The sequence below is a fragment of the Nomascus leucogenys genome, chromosome 2 (genome assembly GCF_006542625.1).
Source record: "Nomascus leucogenys isolate Asia chromosome 2, Asia_NLE_v1, whole genome shotgun sequence".
In the NCBI taxonomy this organism is placed as follows: domain Eukaryota; kingdom Metazoa; phylum Chordata; class Mammalia; order Primates; family Hylobatidae; genus Nomascus; species Nomascus leucogenys.
In genome coordinates, this window is record NC_044382.1 from 98,210,774 (window position 1) to 98,230,782 (window position 20,009).

Genomic DNA, 20,009 nt, shown 5'->3' on the forward strand with positions numbered 1-20,009 from the left:
TCTCACAGTTCTGTAGGCTGAAAGTCCAAGATCAAGGTGACAGCAGGGCTAGTTTCTCCCATGGCCTCTCTCATTGGCTTGAAGATGGACACCTTCCTGCTGTGTCCTCACATGGTCTTTTCTTTGTGCACATGTATCCCTCCTGTCCCTTCCTTTTCTCTTAAGGACACCAGTCAGACTGGATTAGGACCCTACCATTATGACCTTATTTAACCTCAGTTATCTTTTTAGAAGCCCTGTCTCCAAATAAGGTCACATTGCAGTTTAGGGCTTCAATATTTGGATCTGGGAGAAACACACTTTCAGTTAATAATACCAAGCTTTCTCATTTCTGGTCTCATCGATGTTGTTAGTCATGATGCTTTTCTGGGAGTACTGTAAAAACAAGTTCTGTTGTTGGCATTTTTGATGGGAAAATAAATATATAAAATGTGATGATGGATACATTTATAAAGATTAATAACCAATCTTTGAAGTATAAGGATTTTAAATATTCAATAATTTATACATTTGATAACTACATACTTGGGGTCTGGTCCACTATAATATCTTGGACTAAGAGAAAAATAATGAATCTGAAAATAAAATTGATTCTAGCTGATGCAGTAACTAATTTCACATGTTAAGAAGTATCAGGAAGTTAGAATCTATTCCATACAGGTTTGAGGAAGAAACAATCTATCTTACACTAATACCTTCAAATTTTAACATTCTAAAGTGTAGAAAGTTTAGGCAGCACTCCATAGGTCAAACCAGCCTCAAAATGTACCTTTAAATGCCAGGTTAGATTAATAGCTGGGTATGCTGAATGATTCAATGGATGATTCATAGGACGACTGCTTACTCCTGGAATCAGACGGATTCTGTGACACAGTTTAATTTGTTTGCACTTAGCAGCAGTGTGGACAACGTAAGGGAGTCTATAATGGAAGCAGCTGAAGGAGAAATCTGTAGGAAAAATGTAAACAAATCTTTCAACACTTAGTGAATGTAGGTAGAGAGCATTTAATATGGACACCACTACAAATGATTTGAACTGCAATATTGGTTTTTAAAAACACAGTCTGTCCAGTGGTATTTTTATAGTCAGTGTCAACCACAGTTGTTTTTAGTTACAGCTTGCATAACAGTTCAAGATAAATCAAAGTGAACTGTTCTGAATTTTAAAAAGTAGCACAGATTTACTAATACTGTAACCATTGCTTTGACCAAAGGCTACTTTGCACTATGTCTACATAACACTTATTCCACAAATATTTATTAAGTGTTGATTACTCTCTAGATACCATCCAAGGCACTGGGAATATATCAATGAATAAAACACACTCCCAGTATGCAATATACTTATAGTGTCTCCTGGGGAGAGAAGCACCTGAAACACAGGGTAAATGCTAAATGACATAAGTGTTTGTTCTGGATTCTGGAGAAGGGGGCAACATCTATGTTTGTCTTGACTAAGGGAAACTAAGATAAATTTCCTAAAGAAGACAGTGTCCAAGCTCAGATCAAGGGCCAAGAATTAGGCAAGGAGTTGGCAGGAAGAAGCCTCCTGAGAAAAGGGCTAAGTATATTTAATGTAGTGAAGATCAAACTAAGCTCAGTACTGGAAGCCATGTACCATGATTGAACCACAGAATGGGAATCAAGGGGTGTTGAAAAATGAGGCCGGAAAAGTTCTCAAGGGAGTGTGTGCACAATGAAGAGGAGCTTTTTTTCTGGAGCAAATACAGCTTTTAAAGAGCTTTAAGAATGGGAGTGATATCCAGCATTGTCTTTTGTTTTTAGAAAAATTACTCTAGTTGACTGTAAGCATATTGTCAGCTAGACATAGTAAGAAGACATAGTAGGAAGATCAGGTAGGAGTTAATATAGTAATGTAGGTTTATAGAATCCTGAACAAAAGCATAATGTGGACCATTCTGACATGTTTTAAAGAGGTAATATTGATTGGATTGAATGCGGAAAGTGGAGGAGAGAAAAAACTGAATATGTTCCTGAGGATTCTGAATTAGGCAACTTGTAAATCAAGATGTCATTAACTAAGAACCAGGAGCAGGCTGGAGGAAAGACAGTGGCATATGTTGAATACTATTTTGTTTAATTTATTTAAACAATCCTTACTGAAGCCCTACTTGTGCTTGATATCGTAATGCATCAGGCTACTATAACAAAATACCAAAATCTGAGTAGTTTAAATAACATAAATGTATTTATCTCACAGTTCTGGAGGCTGGAAAATCCAAGATCAAGGCACTGGCAAACTTAGTGTTTAGTGAGGGCCCACTTCCTCGTTCACAGATGACCATCTTTTTGCTGTGTCCTCACAATGGCAGAATGGGTAGAAGAGCTTTCTATGGCTTCTTTCACAGAAGCACTAATCCCATTCATGAGGGATCCAATCTTATAACCTAATCAATCCCTGGTAGCCCAACCAAATATCATTACCTTGGGTGTTAGGTTTCAACGTATAAATTGGGGTAAGATACAAACATTTACTCCATAAGATTTCAACCTTGGGCCCCCAACATTTATGTCTTCTCAAATGTAAAATGTATTCATTTCATCCCAATAACCCCATAAGTCTTAATTAATTCCAGCATCAACTTAAAGGTCTAAAGTTCAAAGTCTTATGTAATTATCATCTAAATCAAATGGGTGAAACTCAAGGTATGAGTCATCTTGAGGCAAATTTTTCTCCAGCTATGAACCTGTGAAATCAAACAAGTTATATGTTTCCAAATATAATGGTATGACAGGCATATGATAGATATTCCCATACCAAAAGAGAAATATAAAAAGAAGAAAGGGATAACAGGTTCCAAGTAACTCCAAACTCCAACAGAGCAATCAATGTTAAATCTAAAGGCTTGTGAATAATCTTAAACTCCATGTTCTAGCCTCCAGGCACACCGGGACAGAGGTCCTGTCTTCCAGGCACATTGGGGCAGGGATCCCACCTCCTGAACCCACTGGGGTGGCAGTCCAATCCCCTCAGCTTTGCTGGGCAAGAGTTAGGCTCACAAAGCTGTGGGTGGGTCTGTCCCCATGGCTTTTGGAGGCACCACCCCAATGACTCCACTGGGAATTTCCATAGTGAGGGCTTTGAGGTGGCAGAAGCCTCACTAGGGCTCTCTGCAGTGATCCTGCACCCATGGCCATTAGCTTCCTGATTCCCAACTCCATAGGCATCCTATGCCTGTGGCTTTCCTGGTATCCTTTAAAATCTAAGTGGAGGTAGCCATTCATCATGGCTCTGATGGCTGTCATGCACTCCAGACCAGGACCCTCTGGAGCCACACTTGGGGTACCTTAGGACCATGGCACTGGAGTGTGGGAAGTGGAGCCTGCACTGTGAGGCAACACCAGCACCAGCAGTGAGCCCTGAGGTCCCACAGGCTCTAGTGCCCTCTCTTGAAACTGCCTTGTCCCTGGGACCCCGGGACCCTTGCTCTCTGAGCCTGTGATGGAAGTGGAAACCCTGATGGTACCTGAATCACCTTGGGAGAGGGGAGAGGGGGTCATTTTTCCATTGCAGTGAACATTAATAACTCCTGGCTTCTATACAAATAGCTGACCAGTGTCTCTATTTTCTTAATGAATTGCACCTGGTTTCCGTTGAGATGGCCCATCCTTACTAATCTCCTTGTCACACAGTCACTTGACCACGCCCTTAGCATTGTCTCCTGAGCAGTTTCTCATTCTTTTCAGTATTGACAGGCTGATAATTTTCCAATTCTTTAAGTCCTTCTTCCTTTTTGATTTACAATTCCATCTTTAAATCATTTCTCTCTTCCCAAATATTACTATAATCAGTGAAGAGAAATCAGACTTTTCTTTCTGCACTTTGCTTAGATATTTCCTCAGCCAAATATCCAATTTTAGCACTCTTAAAGTTTTGTTATAAAATTCTTTCCCACTTTATAACAAGGAAGGCCTTTCCTGCATGTTCAAGAACATGTTCCTCATTTCTGTCTATGATTTCATCATGATACCATACCAACCGTCTGTTCAGGATTACTTAGGTATCCACTTAGAGAACTCAGGCTTTCTCTATATCTCTTCTGTTTTCTTCCTGAGACCTCACCAGAATTAACTTCAACAGTCTGCTCATGGCCACATAAGCTTTTTCTAGCATGCACCTCAAAATCTTTTAGCCTCAACCCATTACCAAGTCCTAACATGGCTTCCACATGTTTAGGTACTTTTTATACCAGTACCTCACTCTTGGTACCCATTTTCTGTCTTTTTCAGTTTGGGCTGTTATAATATCATAGACTGGGAGGCTTATAAACAACAACAATTTATTTAACAGTTCTGGAGGCTGGGCAGTGCAAATTCAAAGCGTAGGCAGATTTAATGTCTGGTGAGGACTGTCTTCCTAATTCTCATACGGCTGTCTTTTTGCATGTCTTCACATGGCAGAAGAGGAAAATGAGCTCTCCGGGGCCTCCTTTATAAAAGCAGTAGTCTTATTTAGGAGAACTCCACCCTCATGACCTTATCACCTCCCAAAGGCTTAACTCCCAAATATCTGCACACTGGCAGTTAAATTTCAACATATAAATTCTGTGGGAACAAAAACATTCAGTCTATAGCACTTGGCATTGTGATAAACATTGGGCATAGTGGTAAACAATATAGATAAACCCCTATAGCTCACGTTCTATTGATTTCCATAACTAGGTGGAATGATCTAGAGGCAAGTGGCTCACTACAGAAGTTTGGTAATTAACAGTTCATGGGTGATATTTGACACCACAGGAGAGGGTGAGATCATCCACAGAAAATGTTGAATAAAAGAACAAAGATGTTTAAAAATTTTGAGAAATATCACGTATCGATGATAAGAACCATTCAGTGAAAATTGTGAAGTGGTAAGTAATGTAAGAGGAAGACCAGAAGAGAACATTTGCTGAATGGCAGACTAATCATTATCTGGTTGTTTGGATCACTGTAGAAAGTCAATCAAGGTTACTATGATGCAAAGCCATATTGTTTCTAGGTGAACTGGTACCTATCCCCTTTGATATGAACCACCCAAATAACTCTCCCTTCAATACTGGGTAGCAGGGGCAGAGGTATAGAGAAAGAGTGACTTGAATGAATCCTTCCTCTCATAATAGTAGAAAGATGAATGTCTCCATTTTTTCTAAAAGGAAACTGAATTCTAGTTCACCTGTGTGATTATATAACTACATAGATAACTGAATAATTGCAAAAAGAAGTCCACCAAACTGATATTTACTGAATACTTTATATTTTAGATTTTTCTTTTATTTCTCCCTCAAAAGTTTCCGAATAGAAATTCTTTTACCCTGTATCATAATGAGTGTAATGATGAAAATTGTATTAAATGGTATATGCCAGAAAAAATATGCCCTACATGCATTTACATAATTTAAATATCATGAAAATATTTTGAGAGTATAATTTAGGAAAACTGAGATTTGGGGAAGTTGAGTAACTTGTCCAAGGTCACACGGCAATTATAATAATGGAAGTGAGATTTGAAACAAGACATAGCAGACTCTAAACTTGTGTTCTAAGTAGGTCTGTTCTATGACAACACCTTCATGAAGCCAAAAGGGCTTTTGATTTGCCTTTCAGAGGAAGCTCCATATTATGTTCAGAATCAATTTTAATCTTGTTATGAAACCAAAGAATATATTGTTACATTTCATTCATTAAAATTACATAATACCCTCATCTTGATATACAGATAACCTCCATAAAAGTGAAAACAAATTCATACAGTATTTTTCTCCTATGAATTTTTTAAGGAGCTAATTTATTCATGAACAAAAATGAATAAAACCACCTCCTCACCAGGAAGGTCATGTTGTTTACATGAATCGCTTTTTGCTTGATGGAGCTAGATAGTGTCCCTTGGGGTTATGTTTTGTTTCATATGCAAGTGTCAATCATGAAGGAAACATTATTTGTTAAAAAAGAAATGGTTACCAGCATCTGAGTTCTATTTATGGGTAATACCAACTGATATGGTTTGGCTCTGTGTCCCCACCCAAATTTCATCTTGAATTGTACTCCCATAATTCCCACATGTTGTGGAAGGGACCCAGTGGGAGATAATTTGAATCTTGGGGGCAGTTTCCCCCATACTGTTCTCATGGTAGTGAATAAGTCTCATGAGATCTGATGGTTTTATCTGGGGTTTTCACTTTTGCATCTTCCTCAATTTTCTCTTGCCACCATCATGTAAGAAGTGCCTTTTGCCTCCTGCCATGATTCCGAGGCCTCCCCAGCCATATGGAACTGTAAGGCCAATTAAATCTCTTTTTCTTCTCAGTCTCAGATATGTCTTTATCAGCAGTGTGAAAACAGACTAATACATAAATTGGTACCAGTAGAGTGGGATGTTGCTGAAAAGTTACCCGAAAATGTGCAAGCAACTTTGGAACTGAGTAACAGGCAGAGGTTGGAACAGATTGGAGGGCTCAGAAGAAGACAGGAAAATGTGGGAAAGTTTGAAACCTCCTAGAGATTTGTTGAATGACTTTGACAAAAATGCTGATAGTGATATGAACAATAAGGTCCAGGCTGAGAAGGTCTCAGATAGAGATGAGGAACTTGTTTGGAACTGGAGAAAAGGTGACTCTTGTTATTTTGTTTGTTTGTTTGTTTTTTGAGACGGAGTTTCGCTCTGTCACCCAGGCTGGAGTGCAGTGGCGCTATCTCTGTTCATTGCAAGCTCCACCTCCCAGGTTCACGCCATTCTCCTGCCTCAGCCTCTCAAGTAGCTGGGACTACAGACGCCCGCCGCTGTGCCCGGCTAATTTTTTGTTTGTTGCATAGGCCCTGTGACCCCTTTGTTTTGGCCAGTTTCTCCCATTTGGAATGGCTATATTTACCCAATACCTGTACTCTCATTGTATCCAGGAAGTAACTAGCTTGTTTTTGATTTTACAGGCTCATAAGTGGAAGGGACTTGCCTTGTCTCAGATGAGACTTTGGATTGTGGACTTTGGTAATGCTGAAATGAATTAAGACTTAGAGACTGTGGAAGCATGATGATTTTGAAATTTGAAGACGTGAGATTTGGAGGAGCAGGGTGGAATGATACTGTTTGGTTCTATGTCTCACCCAAATCTCATCTTGAATTGTACTCTCATAATTCCCACGTGTTGTGGGAGGGACCCAGTGGAAGATAATTTGAATCATGGGGGCGGTTTCCCCCATACTGTTCTCATGGTAGTGAATAAGTCTCATGAGATCTGAAGGTTTCATCACGTTTCTGCTTTTGCATCTTCCTCATTTTTCTCTTGTCACCACCATGTAAGAAATGCCTTTCACCTCCCACCATGATTCTGAGGCCTCCCTAGCCATGTGGAACTGCAAGTCCAGTTAAACCTTTTTTTCTTCCCAGTCTCAGATATGTCTTTGTCAGTAGCATGAAAATGGACTAATACACCAAAACTTTCTTTTTCTTTTTTAACTTTTATTTTAAGTTTAGAGGTACAAGTACAGGTTTGTTACATAGGTAAACTTGTGTCATGGGAGTTAGTTGCAAAGATTATTTCAGCACCCATCACTATTAAGCCTAATATCGATTAGTTATTTTTCCTGATCCTCTCCCTCCTTCCATCGTCCACCCTCAGAAAGGCCTACTTTCTTTGCTTCCCTTAAATCATTTAGATTATAATTCTAATCACCTACCTGCCTTACTGGAAAGCTACTAGCATAATTATCCTATTTCTCTCTGCAGAGCAAGGAGCCCCAGTAAAGTTAAGGTGAAGCCATACTGGAGTAACGTAGGCTCCTAATCCAATATGATTGGTGTCTTTATAAGAAGATGATTATGTGAAGATACAGGGGAAATCCCATGTGAAAAAGTAATGACTGGAGTTATCCAGCTGCAAACCAAGGAATGACAAAGATCGCCAGAAAACTACCATAAGTGTCTTGGCTATCTTAGTCCTTTCATGTTCCCATAACAAAATATCTTAGACTGGGTAACTTTTAAACAATATAACTTTATATATCACACTTCTGGAGACTGGGAAGTCTAAACCTAATGCCTTAGCAGATTTGATTTCTGATGAGGGATTGCTTTCTGGTTGATAGATGCTGCCTTCGTACTGTGTCCTCACATGGTGGAAGGAGCTAGCTAGCTTTCTGGAGTCCCTTTTATAAGGCCACTAATTCTTTTCATGAGGATTGTGCCCTCATGACCTAATCTCCTCCCAAAGTGCCCACTTTCTAATACTATCAGATTGGGGATTAGGTTTCAACGTATGAATTTTGGGGGAACACAAATGTTCAGATCATAACAAGAAACTAAGAAAAAGGAATGAAACAAATTCTTTCCTAGATTGTTCAGGGGAAGCATGGTTCTGATGACACCTTGATTTTGGACTGTTAGCTGCCAGAGCTGTGAGATAATATATTTTTGTTGTTTTAATCAACCCAGTTTGTGGCACTTTGCTATGACAGCTCCAGTAAATGAATATATATGTATTTTTTACTGTGGTTGCCATCACAGTCAGCTTTGCATCATGAAATACTCTTAATAGAGTATTTATAAATTTATAAGTTTATAATTTATATATACTCTATTTATAAATTTATAAACTTAATAGAGTAATGAAAAGTTCCAAGAGATGGAAGGGGCACTTTGGATCATGTAGTCCAATCTCCCATCCCCAAACTCTTTCTTTCAGAATCATTCTTCATACATGATTATGTGACCTCTGCTTAAATTACTGATAACCCAATATACTAGACTAGGCACAATAAAAGATACAGAATATATAAACCATTCTCTATCTTCATAGAACTTATAATTTACCTAGAGAAAATATTTGCAACTAAATACTTATTTGAAGATCTAAATAGATAGAAATGGGATTATTTAGTATGCATGTGTCAGAAAACTCAACTCTCACTAGCTTAAGCTAAAGTAAAAGTAATCAACTTACATAGTAGAGAAGTCCATGGATGGGTCTAAATTTAAAAGCAGCTTGACAGAGAACTCAAAATATATCACTACAATGAATATCTGGTCTCTCCTTTCTCAAGGTTGGCTCTAACCATAGGCTTAGTCTCCTCATAATGTAAAAAAATGTAGATAAAGCAATGTTAGGTATTTTAGCTCCAACCAAATGAGAAAGAGACTATAAGTTTCTCAGCAAAATATCTGAGGTTAACAAATGATGGGTTTACATGTGTTACATGCTCACTTTTAAAATAATCAGTGGTCTAGAGTAGCAGAAAAATTTACCTCTGGAGCATAAGGAGGAATAATGCGCCTAAACTGAGATGAAGAAAGGGATGAACCTTGGAAGGGAAAGTTGAAGGCTCTTAATGTAATAAATGGGACATTGCTGGGGAGGCAGCCAGCCAATATCTACTAGATAAGAACAAATTCTACCATATTATGTTGGTACATATATAGAAGACAAACTTCATTCCTCCTGAGCTATTTGAGAAAGTTTCATGAAACGAAACAAAACATCTTTTCTAGGTCTGAAATAATAGAAAACATAGAAAGAAAATACATAGCTGTGTACAATGAAGTATCATAAATCAACACAAAGACTCCTAAAAGAGATCATAGTCCAGGGTGTGGTGAGTAGGAATTGATATAAAATAAGAAGGGAAAGAAACGTATGAGTTGAATTGTAAAGGGCCAGAAATGCCATCAGAAGCATCAGAAGCTACCTTTACACTAAGGAGCCAACCTGACAGATGAGAAGTTGCTAAGTAATCTGTCTTAAAAGAGTTACTTCAAGTGATAGATTAAGGAGGAGACAGGAAATTACGGTAATTATCTAAAGTAAAATATGAAGGCCTAAATTAGGACTGAGGAGGTGAAAATAGAAAATATACCACCAATTTGGTAATCTACAGGATTTGGTGGTAGGTGAGAGAGAATGGGGAAAAAGTACCTCTGAAATTTCTTCAGTAATCACTGGGAGAAGGTAATGCCTTTAACCAAGGCAGGAGCTAATTTAAAGAGTGAGACAATGAGAAGAGATAATGATTTTAATTTTGAATTTATTGATTTTATGTTATTTAAATATACTAATATAAAGATATTTTTAAACTACATTCAGAAAAAATATATACATTTATATATGTGGAATATATAGAGATATATAAAAATTTATATATATATGAAATTATCAAGGGGTCAAGAGATTAAAATGTTGATCTTTTGCCGGTACTCAACTTGCATTAAAATAAATCTGAAAGGCAAACTTTGTATGAAACCTTAATTCTTCCTTTGCCACAAACCATAAAAATTCCTCACTAAAATTATTTCACTGAAAAGTTCCCCCAGCTCAGTGTGTGTTCTACATAATTGTCTTTTGTGTCATTCTTTGTTTTTAGACCCCCCCAGGCTCCTTGGGGTAAGGACTTTGTCATTAATTTAGCACAGCTGAATATATTACATGGTGCCATGTGTATTTATAGAACTTTGCTAAGTAATGATGATTCAGTTTTGGTAATCAGCACTTGCGATGATCATATGGTTATGCAGATCAACACTTACTATGCAAAAATCATTTCCTATGGGGCAGATGTGCTGGTCTCCCTCCTAGTAAATTTTTAGATCAGTAAATTTTTTGCAATATAAAAGTCAATTTAGGATTATGCCTTTGATTGTCTTGTTACCCAAGGGAACCAAGAATACAGAACCTTTCTATGGTGCTACTGAAAGTCAATAACGCTGGTGGCATAAGCAGCAACTAATTCTAATAATCAAATGACACAAAATGCCCTTCTTGATCTAAGGGCATGGTGATAGTGATTCACTTTATTAAGTCAAAAATCTATGGTTCGAACACATTAAAATGTTTGGAATACAGTCATTCAAATGTAATTCCTACAGTGAGGCATACTGAGATTTGATTGGAAATTGGAAATAATAATTTTTTACTATGTATTTTGGGAGACAACAAATGCTTCCAGATTTCAGACTTAACTTTTCTTCATAATCCCTTTAATTTATTTTAAAATTTCAAAAACAGCTGTATTGCTGTTTAAAAACTGCTAGCAAGGGCTTCATGTGTTAATTCAGTAATACTCAATTAAATAGTGGATTCTATCACTCTAAGATAAATACCGATCCAAGTTAGCAAGAAAGAAGTAGAGGAAGAGAGTAGCCAAGGAAGGAAGAAAGCAAAGAAGAGAGCAAGGAATTTGGAGAATTGAAATTTTAATTTCTAAAATATCAGATTTCAACCATGAAAAAAGAAATTATTTTGGAAGCAAGCCATGATCTTCAGCAGTTTTCATGCTTAAATCTTCAAAATGCTCTCACGTGAAATTTAGCTTTAATATTATACGTGGCTTCTTGGAAATTCTTAACCATTTCCCTTTATTTATCATAATCATCACCACTAGCTGATTAAAATCTTTGTGATATCTACTGATTTGAAGTTGATAGACAACTGTAACCCTATTTTTAAAATCTAGTAATTAAGTGACATTATATCACTCATCACACATAAAACCCTCAATAACAACATGAATATATTCAAGTATCCTATTATATTCTGGGGTGCACATACAAATAAACAGTACCACAATAGAAAGTATTAACAGAAATGATGACAGTTCCACAATAATAGCTGCTGCAAACACCCAACATTATTAAATCTGTTGTTTTATTCTCTTCTTCCTCCCTCCCCACTGTGGGAAATGGTGGGTGGGGAGGAAGGCTGTAAACAAATTTTTGCTTGTGTATGTGTGTATTTAAAACTTCCTTCTTATTGTTCATCTTTGGCACTAACTAGCATAAACCTGTAAAACAATGTCTTTAATACTAGAGGGGTTTTCGTCTTTCCTTTGTTGTTATTGATGCTGTTTTATAAAGATACATGTGAAGAAACAGTTCACTATTTTTGTGTTTTTGGAGAGCAGGATTAGAAAATATGGGTCTGTTCAATCTTGATGGGGATAAGTGACTAAAAAGCAATGTGAAAATATGGAATACCTGGGTCCACGTGTCAATGTTATATAGGTTCTAAATTAGATATACTTTGAAAATGAGGCTTGCTGGCTTCCAATGTCTTTTTCAACTTCCCCAAAATTGATCAGATCGGAGATTATGAAAGAAAGGAGACATTGGAGATATAAAGACAAAACTAGACAACTTGTGGGTGGTCCCATAGAGTACAGTAAAATAGCAGAGCTAGACCACAAAACACCAGAAAAGCTAGACTGTGATAGTGAAGCAACAAGAAAGAAATCTGGCAACTTTCTGATTTCCCCACCTCCTGAGTATTTCATTCTGTTTGTGAGATTATTTCTGCAGTATGGGTGAAGGGGGAGTAGAATATTTCTCATGTGTGTGCACTTTCGTAAAGAAACCTATGTAGGCAACATCCATTGTGCCTGAGAAGATCTAAATGTGCAAATACATCAAATATTTTTTTTATTTTTTGGATTTCATAAGGATTATAAAAATAAAAGCAGAAAAGTCCCAATTCATTCTTTCTAGTAGTTAGAATGCTGACACGCAACTGAATGGGAAAGAAGACCTTGTAAGGACTTCAGAAATGAAGAATATGAAATAGAGGTGAAAAGTAGTAATGTTTCATTCGGGCTCACAGATGAAGTTTGAGGGAATTGTTCAAATATCTTATAAATATAGTTTTAAATTTATAAATATTAGAGACATCTATTACTTGCAATGTTTAAAAAATATCATTCATAACCTTATAACAGGCTTATTTTGGAAGAATAACTCAAAAGCAATATTATTAAAAATGTACTTATTTTGTAAGATTCTCAGAAGTGTGAACCTGCAACAGTCATTTATACCAGCTAGCCTGCTGGGAATTAGAGGTCTTGTAATTTTTATCCTTTGCTCATTATTATACAAAGGAGATGGGAAGAAGTAAAACTGCTCTAACTTAAAAATATCTTTCTATTTATTAACCCCCCGACACACACACTCCCATTTATGCCTCACAATTCTTGGATAAATTTCCTAAGCGTAGTAAAGCCAGATCTGTTTGTGCAATGGCCACCTTCACTTTACCTTCTGTGTTATAGATTTCAGTGAATAAACCTGTGTTACTCATCCGTTTCAACTTTGTGAAGGTAAACATTTAATAAACAAATAAGCAGAGAATATATATATATAGTGTGTGTGTGTGTGTGTGTGTATGTTTGTGTGTTCACAGAAGTGGTAAGGACTGAGCCAAACTGTGAAACAGATTTTCTCTTCTCTCTCTAAAGGGGCCAGCTGACCTGAAACTTTCAGTGATTGTTCCTATTTCTGGATGCAGGCTTAGGATTGTCAGATGTCTTGATTTTTAAAGGAGTCATATTTTTTGTTTGTTTTGTTTAACTCTCAGGACATATAACCAAAATACATACCTGGAGACAAACCTCATTTTCTTATACTTTGTACACCAGTGAATCAGCAAACAGCAGCTTATCAAGTTTATAAACTTGGACTAAATTATCACATCAGAATTCCACCTCGAGGGAAAGAGAATTCCTTTTATTAAAAAATTTGTTCTCTTTTGCCCTCAACCCATCCATTCTTACTGCATACCTTCTTTCCTCCCTGTTTTTTCCGTCCCTTCTTCCCATTTCAAATTTCCAACTTACCATCCAACCTTTCTCCTTTTGCTTTCTTACATTCAACAAATACTTACATAGCTCTGCTCCAAAGCCTGTACCCTATCAGACACTTTCCTCGCACATTTTTTTCAAGTTGTCTCCCTTTTCCCTGCATCCTCCGTCTTTCTCTGATAACTTCTTTTCTTTAAAAAATCGTGTTCCTTTATACTATAAGACTACTCTTTCAAAAACTTGTTACCCTACACTGTAATAATTGTCCTTCCATCTTTTTTCTTTTAAATGATTCTTTCTCATCACCAAAAATGTTTAAAGCATAGTCTATGCTCAGTGCTTTTATCTCCACATTTAAACTCTTACTTCTTGAATGAGACAAATCCATCTTTTGAAAACACTCTCCCCAAAGTTTGTCTTTTTTTCTCTTTTTAAATTCCTTGACTTCTATTTTGTAGATGACAGCTGAGCCTTCCCAATTTTCCTTAAATCAGTTTCCTGCCTTTAATTTCTGTGACATTCCATTATCCTCCTACATACATTTAAATTTAATTTTGAAGAATGTTTTGTATCATTTTTATGACATTTAGTGTTTTCAATCACAAAACTAATACAAGTTAATTAAGAATTGAAAAATACATGAGATCTTTTAAACAAACGTTGCTGGGACAACTGGATATCCACATGCAAAAGTAAAAAGTTGAATCCCTACATATTACTATATACAAAAGTTAACTCAAGATTAATAATAGGCCTAAATGTAAGGGCTAAAACTATAAGATAAAACCCTTACGAGAAAGCAGGCGTAAATCTTCCTGACCTTGGATTAGGCAATGGTTTCTTGGATATGACACCAAAAGCACAAGTGACAAAAGAAAAAATAGATAAACTGCATCAAAGTTTAAAACTTCTGTGATTCTAAGAATTTCATCAAGAAAATGAAAAGACAGTTCAGAATGGGACAAAACATTTTCAAATAATATATTTCCTATGGGATTTGTATCCAGAATATATAAAGAACACTTACAATGCAACAATAGAAAAGACAAATAACCTAATTTCAAAATGGACAAGAATTTGAATAGACACTTCTCTGATGAAGATATACAAATGGCCATTAAGTAAATGGAACATGTTCAACATCATTTGTCACAGGGAAATGCAAATCAAAACTACAATGAGATACCACTATACATCCATTATAGTGTGTAGATACCACTATACACCCACAGAAATGACTAAAATTAAAAAGGCAAAAGCAAGCGTTGGCAAGGATGTGGAGAAATTGGAATCCATTGCCTAATCCAGGGTCATGCAGTGCCGATCAGATCATAAAATGGTGCAGCCACTTCAGAAAACAGTTCATCAGTTGTTTAAATGTTTGTAATATTAAACATAGTGTTGCCATAGACAGAGCAATTCTACTCCTAGGTATATACTCAAGAGAATTAAAAATGTGTATTTACACAAAAGCTTGTGTTGTTCATAGCAGCATTATTCTTAATAACCAAAAAGTAAAAACAGCCCACTGATTAATGTTTAAACAAAATGTGATATATCCAAAAATGAAATATTATTTATCAAAAGAAAGGAATGAAGTACTGATATAGGCTGAACTATAAATGAACTTTGAAAATGTTATGCTAAGAAAAAGCAGCCAATCACAGAAGGCCATATACTGTCTGATTCCATTTATACGAAATGTTCAGAATAGGTAAATTTGTAGAGATAGAAAGTGGATTAGTGGTTCCCAGGTGATGGGGACAGTGGGGAATGTGGAGTCATTGCTAATGGGATTTGGCTTGGGAATGATTAACGTATACTAAAATTAAATAATGGTGATGGTTTGTACAACTCTGTGAGCATACTAAAAACCATTAAACTATACACTCTAAAAGGATGAATTACTTGGCATATGAATTGTAGCTCAATAAAACTATTAGAAAAAAATACATAAGAACACAAATTAAAAAAAAAAATCACCTATGAACTCAACATCCAAATATGATTACTCTGAATCCAGGAAAGAAATAGGACAGATTTTAGACCTAGACCTGCACTGGAATAGTGTTCTTTTTCACTTACTAATGTGATCATGGCTAAGTTATTTAACTTCTTTGGCTTTAAAAAAAATTTGTAAATGGATGCATTAGTAAGCACAGGGTAAACTGCTATTAGAAATAAGCCCTGAAATGCAATGTATCAAATATAACCAGTCTACTCCTGGGCTCATATAATAGTCCAATAAGGTTGGGTTTAGGTTGGTGGCAGCTCTCAGTGATTTGAGAATCCAGGTTCCCTTTAGATTTTGACTTTGCTATCATCTAGGGCAGGGGTTAATAACTTTTTCTGTAAAAAGCCAGATAATAAATATTTTAGGCTTTGAAAGCCATAAAATATCTGTTACAACTACTTAACTCTGCTGGTGTAGCATAAAGCAGGCAGGGACAATATGTAAACAAATGTGTATGGCTGTGTTTCAGTAAAACTCTTTACAAACAGGCAGTAGGGCAGATTTGGTCCATAGGCCATAGTTTGCCATCCCAGCTGTGGGGTCTTCCAGGCCATCTGCATCCAGCTAGCAAAACAAAAAAGAAGGTATGGAAGAAGTATATCGGCTTCATAAATGCTAAGTCTGTAAATTGAACTCATCATTTTGTTCACATTACTTAGTGAGAACAAGTCAATATTATAAAAAATAACACTTACCTGTGAGAGGGGCTGGAAAACGTCTCTGCAAACATCCACTTCCTAGCTTCACCTCTTGGGAAGGTGGGATGAATTTGGTGGATGGTTACTCACTTTTGATACCTTTATGGTACTGATGTGAAGATGACTAATAGTATCTATAAAGTTCCTTGAACATAAAAGCATTCAGTGTACTATCCTTCTTATCATATATAGTCTTAGCAAATATTTCAATCTTCTTTGATTATAACTTCTGTAATTTTATTTATTATTAATTTTTTACAAACATATGAAGTTTATTTTATTATCCTTTTCCTAAGGTTTATTCTGCTATGATTATCCACAGCCCCTTTCTCTACCTTATTTCCACTTTTCACCCAATTCTATTATTAAATTAGTTAACAATTTTCAGCTACCAGTTTTTAATAATATTAAAGGTTGAGCATCCCTAATTCGAAAATCCAAAATCCAAAATGCTCCAAAATCTGAAACGTTTTAGTACCACCATGATGCCACATGGGTGGCTGAGATAGTGACACCTTTGCTTTCTGAGGGTTCAATGTATGCACACATTGTTTTATATACAAAATGTTAAAATATTGTAGAAAATTACCATTAGGGTATATGTATCAGGTGTATATGAAACATAAATGAATTTCATGTTTAGACTTAGCTCCCATCCCAAAGATATCTCTTTATGATTATGCAAATATTTAAACATCCAAAAACATCTGAATTTTCCTTTTTTTTTTTTTTTTTTGAAATAGGGTCTCATTCTGTGACCCAGGTTGGAGTGTAGTGGTATGATCTTGGCTCACTGCAACCACTGCCTCCTGAGTTCCAGCGATTCCCCTGCCTCAGCCTCTGGAGTAGCTGGGACTACAGGCAAGCGCCACCACGCCTGGGAATTTTTCTATTTTTGGTAGAGGTGGGGTTTCATCATGTTGATCAGGCTGGTTTGAACTCCTGACCTCAAGTGATCCACCTGCCTAGGCCTCCCAACGTTCTGGGATTACAGGCGTGATCCACCACGCCCAGCCAAAACCCTGAAATTCTAAACACTTCTGGTCCAAAGCATTTTAGATAAGGGAGACTCAACCTGTTTTATATTCTGTGGTCTCCCAAGTTCAAAATTTCTGAATTTTTTTTTTTTACTTACCTTTACACATATATTGACTCCCTGTATACATTTCCCTTTTTTTTTTCTTTTTTGTCTTTTCTAGTATAGTTTATATGTCTTTCTCTCAATTTTTCTGCCCATTCTTTACTGTCAAGTGTATTGGATTCCTAGGGCTGCCTAAACAAAGTGCCACAAACTGGCAACTAAACAGAAATGTATTATCTCCCAATCCTGGAGGCTAGAAGTCTGAAATCATGGTATTGGCAAGGTGACACTCCTCTCTGAGACCAGGAAGGAAATCTTTCCTTATCCCATTCCGCCTTCTGGTAGTTTGCTGAACAATCTTTGCAGTTTCTTTCCTTGCAGCTGCACAACTCCAATTTTTACCTTTGTTGTCACTTGTCATTCTCCCTGCAGGTGTCTATGTTCTCATGACAATCTTATAAGAATATTATTTATATTGGATTAGGGGGTCCAATCTACTTTAGTGTGACTTCATCTTAACTAATTACATGTATAGTGACCCTATTTCCAAATAAGATCCCATTCTGAGGTACTGGGGGTTTAGACATATATATATATATATATATTTGGCAGGGGAGATACAATTCAACATGTACAATTAGATACATACAAGCCCTCATAACCTATTTGCTAGACCACTATGGTAGCTTTTTTGCCTGTCTTGCAAGCAGAGTGGTCCAACACAGATAACATTAATATTGCTTGCAAAGTAAATAAGACATCTGTGTATACACTAAAACTGACATTAAAGCCTTAGAGAGAGTTAATTCTAGATAAACTTTGGAAAAAGGAGGACTAGAAATCTTTCTTTCCTTTATATCCTCTATTCAGTTTTCTCAAAATTCAGTGAGCATGTACATCACCTGGGGATTTTGCAAAGGAAGATTGTGATTCACTAAATCCCAAGGAAGGGGCTGGGATTTTCTTCTTTTTGAAAAAATATTCCAGTATATATTCTGCTAAACAGAAATCATAATATTTACTTTATAGCATTGTCATGAGGATTATATGAGGTCATGTATGGGAACATGTCTACCATACATAACGTCTGACATGGGGTCAATAAATATTGTGTCTAAATTTATAATCATAATTACACAACTCTGTTATTTAAAATGTTAACATCATAAGCTAGTAGTATTTCTCTGAATGTCCCATGGAGATTAGCATTGCCTTGCTCCTGAAATATTCAATAATTATTTTCTTTATGAGTTTTTGAAAGTAAGGCATTTGATAAGATGCCTTCTGTATTTCAAAATAGCACAACTCTAAATAAGAAAAGAAAATTTTAAGAAATTAGGTCAAAGGGAGAAAAAAGAAAATAAGTATATCATGGCCAAGTTGAGTTCATTAGTATTCTCCTTTATTTATGAGTCATCCCGACAATGTTTTGCTCATATAGGAAATATGTATAGTGTTTCAAAGTTGGTTATTGAAGGTAAAAAAAAACCTGTTTTATGTTTTGAAGTTAAAGTTTCCTTTAACTAAAAACATGGTGTTGAATCTTAGCATTTACTTGTTTTAATCCCAACAACAATCTGCTTTCATACATATTCTACTATCATTTCTTCAGCATTCTTTGCTCTGAAAGATTGCACAGAAGTCTAAGTGGTGTTACTCTCAATCCTTTTATCTTCTAATGTATGAAAATCTAAAATTGAATTAACTCACAGAGCTTAAAGGACATTTAGTGATCATTTGATCTCCTTTTATAAATAAGAAAACATTACCTAAAATAATTATGTCACTGTGATCATGCTGCTAATTAGCGCCTAAACTAAGATTATAAACTGGACTCTGTCAAGTGCTTCTCACAATCGAATTGGAAATAATGAAGAAGAAATCCATGAATGATCCCTGAGAGTGAGAACTCTGTGTGGAAGCCCCTTACACTGGCACAGCAGTGGTTGAGTGCCCGTCTTGCAGAGTGATCCAGCTCACAGAAGATTAATATTGCTTGCAAAGTGAATAAGACATCTGTGCATACATTAAAACGGGCATTAAAGCCTTAGATATCGTTAATTCGGGAAAAACAATTTGGAAAAAGGAAGACTGGAAATCTTTCTTTGCTTCATACCCTATATGCAGTTTTCTCAAACTCGGTAAGCATGTAAATCACCTGGGGATTTTGTAAACGGAGATTGTGATTCAGTAAATCCCAGGGAAAGGGCTGACAGTCTGTATTTCCAATAAGCTCCTAGGTGATGTTAATGCCTATGATTCCAGAACACGCATTAAATAGCAAACTCAAGAATTCGTGTAGTTTACAATCTGTGGTGTCTGAGCAGTGCTTAGCCCTGTCCCAGGCACTTTCCTCTCAATGACCATACTACTTGCTATCTCCAGCACTGACCTGGTCCTTAGCTCTATCCTACTTTAATGTTATATCCAGGGTTTTTTCCTACACAACTAGAAAAATCTTTTTGAGGTATAAGATTATGACTCATACCTCATTGAGTCTCTAGTGGTTCGCAAATGTTGAAGACTTGGAAATATTTATGGTTTATTATACTGTTGAGAAAAAAATATTTAAAACTCATATTCAGTGAAGGAAGTCCTTTTTAAACATTAGTTTTTGGACAAAATTTGAATAATTTTTTAAGCTAGTCATGTTATATCTGCTATG